Source organism: Diadema setosum, chromosome 4 (assembly GCF_964275005.1).
Source record: "Diadema setosum chromosome 4, eeDiaSeto1, whole genome shotgun sequence".
NCBI classification, from domain to species: domain Eukaryota; kingdom Metazoa; phylum Echinodermata; class Echinoidea; order Diadematoida; family Diadematidae; genus Diadema; species Diadema setosum.
The window spans coordinates 25,430,700-25,439,049 of NC_092688.1; positions in this window are offsets into that span (position 1 = coordinate 25,430,700).

An 8,350-nucleotide genomic window follows, 5' to 3' on the forward strand; every position below is an offset into this window, starting at 1 on the left:
CGAGGGAGAGAGGGAGACGAGGCGAGAGACAAAGAACAACATAAGAGACAATAGACGAGCTAATTAAGACGAAGAGAAGAGAAAAGACAGAAAAGACGCTGAGCTGGCAGTGTACCTCGCTTACACAACAGAAACACACAGAGCATATTACCTAGCTTACATAACAAAAACACAACACAGTACTGAACGCTATACTTAATCCCGTATACGTATAAATATAAAACCGTTACAATATAAACACGCTTATGGCCCAAGTATCGAACGACTGGTTTTGATTAATAGAATGGTACTTATACACTCGAACAATGTATAAAAGTTAGTCTAAACACATTACAGCGCTAAGAGAGCCAAGGGTATGGCCGCCTACGATACCATTTCAAAGCATAGATGTAATATTAGCGGATGATTGAAATGTGCCCGATCTTGATTAGCGTTTATTTGTCTTGATATAGGGACATAATCATGTGCATTTGAATCCTTCCTTGAAGGTTTCAATACATTATCTGGCCGACCCCCATGGAAGTATGACATTCCTTATATGATTTTTTAAGCTACCATTTTTTTTTTAGAAAAAAAAAGAAAAAAAGACTACAATTTTGATGCCTTCTTATTGTTATACTTATACGAACTTTTTGTATCTCTTGCACAAAGATTTATCTCTCTGTCATCGCACAAAATTTCATTATTAGAGCGACTCTTTCCCTTGTTTACCCAACACACACAGACACACACACACACACACCAATAGAAAAGAATAGATGTAGACACTTTGGTAAAAACTGGAAAAAATACTATTAATATCCAAGAAATGTCTTCACTCTGGTACGTCACTTTTTTTTTCTGCCTCTTACGTACAGGGTGCTGTTCGTTATTCCGAAGGTTCGCTATTCCGAAGGTTCGTTGTTCCGAAGGGTCGTTAATCCGAAACACGCAAATTCCCTATACCTAGAGGTTCGTTAATCCGAAAATGAAAAAGGGTTCGTTAATCCGAAAATTTGTGGCGTTATTCCGAAGGTTTGTTATTCCGAAGATCGGTTAATCCGAAAATGAAATTCGGAACAATGAACCTTCGGAATAACGAATCTTAGGAATAAAGAGCCTTCGGAATAACGAACCTTCGGAATAACGAGCTGTAACCTACGTACAATGTCCAATGCGTACATCCTGGGATGTACAATCCCTATAAGCGTTTTGACACATAAATCTTGCTAAGCTAGTTCTAACAACAGTCTTCTTGAGAACAAACGTCTTTCCAAGAATGATGGTTTACACGTTCTGACGACTAACTGGTCATCAATATTATAGGTATCATATAGTATCATGATATCATTCCTTTACTGTTATCCAAAATATACTAAACTTTCAATGTCCTGAGATAAATAATAAAAAATCTAAGACTTTAGTTGGTGACATATTGCGCAAAAAAAAAAAAAAAATCATATCAGGTTCAATCAGCATTCTATAGGTAATTCTGTTGAAATTATCACTGTCATTGATTTATCTATCATCGTTATTGTATCTGTGTGCATAGAGCATCACCCCTGAGATAATTCAGATCATCCTTGGAAAGTGATTTCAAAGATAACGGACAATTTTAAAATCAAGAGCATTTTTGGCTTGGCGTGTTTAGATATTGTTAGTTTTATTGCTTTTCATTTTATTTCTTTTTAGTCATTGATATTCATCTACATTGTAAGGTGTAATATAGAGTAGAGCTACGTGCAATTTCGATTTCAGAGATAAATTTGATGCAAAGCTAGCATTTTGCTTTTTGCCCAAAATTGAAGCACCTTCTTAAAAGAAACTAAACACTTTTTCAAGTTCACATTTTCATGAAAGAAAAACCAACAATATATTATATACCGTATTAAAGGTAATTAAATTGGTTATCAAGCTATAGAAGGTTAATACAAAATGAAACATTATACATGAGTGAACACAATTGTTTTTGTCCTCCAAAGCACAAAAGTAAAAACTGCAAAAAATCGACATGTTGTCTTTCATAGCAAATGCCCTTCACGATAACAATGACAAGAAAAGACCAGTTTAACACAATGAGAGACATGAATGACATAGCGAAATAGCAAAAATAAGTTTGCGTTCTCTTAACCTCTGACAAAAACAAAGAGGGGAACTAAAGGGGGAAAATAAGAATTTTTCTGACACGTCAAACTTCAAATGACAATGACTAATATGCATAAACATGATTAAATGAAAAGATTTTTTTTTTTATTCTTTAAAATGGGTAATTCAAGAAATTATAAGATGAATTCAAGAATCAAAATATATTTACAATTTCGTAATTAAAAAAAAGAACTAAAATTTCTACCATATTTTTTAGTTAATGCTTCTTCTCTTATTTCATTTGAATTGAGATTTTGGCCTTTTGAGATATCATGGAGATCATAGGTTTATTTCAGCACCTTAATTCATGTTTCTTTTTTGTGTGAAATTTGTTGTTTGTTCTTATTGTTACATGGAAGAGCACATACGCGTGAATGGCAACTTCTCAGTTTTGTGACTTTTACTTTTGTGCCCTTGGATAAAAAAAAAACAAAGGTGTTCACTCATGCTTAAGGGTTTATTTTTTTGTTCAACTACCAGCTCGAAAGTAAATCAAATAATCTAGTAATACATTCACTTTTAGCTAAATATTATAGGAGAAATATTTCTTTAGAAAGTGTTTACTTTCTTCTTTTTTTTTCTGCTGAGTGTAGATCATTGATAAAGCTTCATTGTATGTATAGGTTTATGTTTTCTTCAAACAAAACACTCTCAAAAACTCAGTTCTGTGTTAAATGGTCTCGGAGTATAAATTCAAAGTGTGACATAATTATATGTCATTGTAATTGTGTTGTATATGAAATTCCCTGGTGCAAATATCGCCGTTCTGAATTTATTGCGTAATGTTATGTAACCGACCATGACCTGTAACTGTTCACCTGTATCTCGGTGAGAAAATACTTTGCCATGCTTTACTATTCAGTGATCAAGGTGATCTAACTTTGTGTATTAGCGAAAGCAGATAGACCTCTCCTCTCTCCTTTCTTCTATCCTATCTCTATGCAAGTCATCCCTCCCTCCTATTTTCCTATATGTTATGTATTATGTACGAGGGCTGCATGCAAATCAAGCAATGCTTAAGCTGATATGTTATGTTGTACATTGTAAAGGCAATGAAGAAACTGTATTGCTGTATATTCTAAAGGTAATGAAGAAAGTTACTTGGTTAACAATTAATGTTTATGTATATATATATATATATATATATATATATATATATATGGCACCATCAATGTATATAATATTATGTGTATGTATCTGTATGAGCAATGATATAGTGCAGGAACCAATCAAATCAAATCAAATCAAAGAATACGTAAGTGCCTTCATCTTTATACGACAGTTACCCCAAACACAAACCTATATTCTCTGATTTATGAGCCTATATTGCATCCAGTCTGTATTAATCCAAACGTATGGATAATGCCCATATAAAGAGCGCCTCCAAAGAAGATTTCACTTTCGCCGTTAATAAATTGAGTGTGACGATTTCTTTTTGTTTAGGTAGGTGTTTAGGAAGTTTGGGTTTGGTGTGTGTCTTTTCTTTGTGTGCTGTTTTTTTTTTTTTTTTTTCGGGGCTTGTTTGTATACAAGGCTCTGGAGTCTTACTCATTCCTTGCTCCTTTGTTCCCCAACATCCGAGCGGTCATGTTTCTATTGGTCACACACACACACACACCTGTAGTGCACATTGGCAAGAGTTCCACCAAAGTATATGGCATATGGCATGTCAATATCTCGCACTCACCGCATCCAGCATCTGTCTACCAACATCACACTTCACACTCGAGCATAATGACATCATCACAAACTATATGATGTACAATGGTATAAAAATGCAAGTTATCCAAGAGGATACATACCGTTCAAAGTTGTCTTTTATTCACGAAGACCAAGTCGGCTCCGTCCTGATGAATGTAGTTTACAACACAGGTAAATTCCCAATGGGCTACTAATGACACAGACTCATAACTTAACTGACTGAACAACTAAAAACTATATGAACTGACTGCTGGGCTTTCTCATACTAAAAAGCAAACTCTAGAACTGCAACTCCACTCCAACTGCATCGAACTAAAAACTAACTGCAAAACTCTGCAAAACTGACTGCAAAAACTGCATCTCTAACTGCCCCTTCCCAGCGCATGCACCCCCTTTTATATCCCCTCGGGGCTTGGTCACTGACAGCCAATGTCCACTGGACATGCCTCAGTGCATTCAGACAAAGGCTCGAGGTGCATGCACTTGAGCAGGTGAACTTGAGTTGGGTAACTTGTGTTAAATGTACTCTTGTGTATATTGGACACATTTAAGGTGTGTATCAACCGCCCTCTGTTGACCATTGACTTGGGGCAAACCCAATTTTGTTACATGAGTATATGACTATAAGAACGACCCAAGTCCATTTGAGAAAATTTAGGAAAAATGGAAATTAATAAAAAAAAATCCATACTCCCTTAAGTGTTTTCGGTTATTGGGGTGTTATTAATTCAAATTTGAATATAAAACAGTCACTTGAATGATTATCTGTATTTGCATGACTACGTAAATGGCTTTCAAACGCGATAGCCAAATTTGGACTTGGGTCGTTCTTATATATTCAGGTACTCAATTGGATTGTAATACAGAGTTAATTTGACTATAAGGAACGTTTCCCGAAAATACAGAAACACGAAATAATTGAAGCTGTGATGCTTATCATAATGTGGTGACGATGACGATATATAGATGACGATGTATTGTAAATGATTTAAATCGCATTAATTTATTTTTTGAAATCAGCTTATCAAATGTATCGTATTTGTTTGAAATGTTAGTATATCTGTGCGCCCTTGTAGTGCTGTAACAGTGCACTCTATATTTCCTTGTACTTACCTGCCTGTGGGCAGGTAGTTACCTAGGAATGGCGACATACATGCTTTGATTTATGAATGATTAAAGCATGTTACATTTAAACACATGTGATCTTGTCAGTCACATATATGTCACTCCGTTTTTTGAAAAATCATAGTATTCCAATATTATAAGTAAAGAATTTAATGCTTCATTTCATTTTCTTCATTATTTTTTTTTTTATTTTATTCCATTTCAGCACGGCACAAGCTTTATCGTTGGCTGTTCTTTTCCCTGTCCATGCACACACACACACACACACACACACACACACACACATACACACATACAACCTAAAATACAAATGCAATGATATAATTTTACAAAGCAATGTAAATGAACAAACATAATCACAGTCTATGGTCGCAACCCTGAGGGGTGACTTACCGATTTGTAGCCTGCTCGGTCGCCGCTAAAATGTTGGCACCGCCCAGATTTTTTTTTTTTTTTTTTTTTTTTTTTAAGCTGTCGAGGAGGCTGTAAAATCTCAGCGACCGGTCGCCGAGTTTTTAACTGAGGGTTACCGACCGATGACCGATGGGGCACTTCTGATGTTAAAGGCCATCGGTCTTTTGCAGCTGAAGTTTTAACGTGGAGTTAAAATCATCGGCGACCAACCAGCTTTCACTTGCTGCCCCCCAAAAACGTTCGGTGCCTATAAGCGGCAATTGCTCTAGCACCGACCTAATTAAGCGGTCGCCTTCGAGCGATTGAGGGAACAGAAATAGTAAAGATAAAACTGACAAAAGCACAGAAGAAAACCAAGTGACCAGATCAGGAAGAACAACAAAGTCAAACTAGAAGACGAAGAGGGACGGATAGAGTCAAGGAAACCCCGCCATCTTCTCACCTTGAAAGAAGAAACATGTAGCTGCAGCTTCTATCACGCAGAAGAGGACTCCGCTACCAATACGTGGGACAGGGAGACGGGGACAACACTTTAGGGAGGATGAGACTTTATTTTCTCTTGGAAGAGAGAATCAAAGGTGTTCACTTAAATTAAACATTTTGAGAGAAATATAAATTTAAAAAAAGTGTTCACTTTCTCTTTTTTGGTACATTAATCTCAAGTTTAGGTAGACACGTCATGAAGAGTACGTATATCAATGTAGTTCGCAAGCGCTTTTTGCTCATGAATTACAACATGGCTTTCTGACAGTTCCTCCCTTTGGTCAGACCTGGACTCAATAGACATTGTAGGTACCTTGCTGTCATTAAAGTAACAGTTTTCTGTAAAAGTAGGAAAAATATATTGATACACATTTTTACTTGTAACAGAAGTGTTGTGATCCATGAAAACTGCTAAAAGCCACGGCTGCTCTCAGGCAATGATTCTAAGTTCAAAATTTAAATTAAAGATGTGCACCCTTGTAAGGAAATACTATTACCTGTTTTGTGGATTTTTCTCTTTTTTGGATAACCTTAAGAATAAATTCTTTTTTCAGGTTACTCGATACTATCTCATGTAAGGTCAAGTTCCATTCACAACCGCCACTCTGTGCTCTTAATTTCTAAAGAAAAACAAAGTTGAAGAGGGTTTCCTCTTTTATATTTCTTTTCAAGCCTGAGCTCAACTCCATAGAACACACGCACACACACACACACACACACACACACATACGTACAGTGAAATTCTAAAATCAAAACTGTAACTTAAAAGACGTAATTTGTATGTCATTACCGCTCCACAGTTCTCATACGTGTTCTCTGGATGAGATGAAGTGCCTCCGTGATCTCCCGTGCCTTCAGTATGAGTGGAAGTGTTTGGCGGATCCAGCAGCGACAGCTCTTCACTGGAGTGGACTTTCGAATGACTCGAAACTTATCGACGCCTACGAATAGCATTCCATTAGAATGGAAACAATATTTCTTAGAACATGTTAATGAATTCATACATTTAAACTGCAGGGGATGTTACTGTAGAAAACATTGCAATTGAATAAATAGTTTAAAAAAATCATATTTTCATTTTACCGTTGCTCTAATAAACTAGGTGTGATACACGATTTCTGCAACTCTAACATTTTCTAACACAGGCTTCGTAGGTCAAATGACATCATGCTCCTCAGTCATCCACGGTGCAAGAGGAAAGTTACATCAGGAGACCGTGATTTCGTTAGTGCTGCACCAAGACTTTGGAATAACCTCCTCCTCTCTCTCAATCAGACATACATCACCAGTCGACAGTTTCAAAAATCTTCTTAAAACACATGTTTCAGGAAAATTTCCCATAGTCGTGATTCAATACATGTCTGCATGTTTCCCAGAAATCAAATTCTTATGAAATTGAATGATTATGCAATTATTAGTTCTTTAAAGTCACAATTTCATAATTTTTTAGGATTTTCAGTTAGGAATTAGTTTTTCTTACTTTTAAATTAATCTATTTTTTTTTGTCATACCCCGTTCTATGCTTCAAAGAAACTGCGCAATATAAATTTACAATCATTATCGTTATATTACTATCATCGTAGAAATGAAATACACGTACCACAAAGAATTTATAACAGTTGTAGTACATAAAATAGGCCAAGTTAGTGTAGTTCTGATCTTTCTGCTTCTCTTTAGATAACTTTGATCACAATTATTATGTTGCCACACATCACCAGAAGAACGTCTCAATGGACTGAAGCATGCAATACTAGCACAGGTACTTTCTCTTCTATGTGACACTTTGATTTATCTATTGAGATTTCGTGACATCTTACACCGGCTACAGAGCCAAAAAATAAGTAAATAAATAGGCCCTGAATAAATAACATAATAATCTTAACACGTTCTATTAAAAATTGAGCTTATATTGGTCGCCGTTGTAATTGTTTTCCGATGGTGACTTTCCGCGAATTCTGAGAAACAAATCTATTCCTTGAAACTCTCCGATTCCAGCGGAAAGCAATTACAAAATCAGACATTCATTTCTGAGCGACCTGTTTGTTTTTTTCCGTGATGACCCGTCACACTTTCTGAACAACAAACGGATATCTATATACAACAGCAATAAAGCATCCATATACTTCCTAGCAACGCACACACATTACTGAATGTTAATCATCTATATATTTTGATGACTATCAAATAATTCACCACCCACTTCCCTACAGTTTACACAAAAGTCACCTTTTCTGCTGATGTTTGCGCCAAGCCGATAGTACGACAAGCACAGCGAAAACAACTCCGAAAAAGGGTTCCCAGGATGTACAATGTACGTAATAAACTTTATCCGAGCAAATTGGAGGTCTGAAGGACAAAGTAGTTTAGTTATCCCGTTGTTACCTTGGAAGTGAATGAATGACTGAACAATAACTTTCTCTCGTAAGGACTTTCTCTTGACAATGACTACAGACAGGTATCTGCTGCTGTTAATCAGATTGGCAAAAATAGATATTTCAATTTC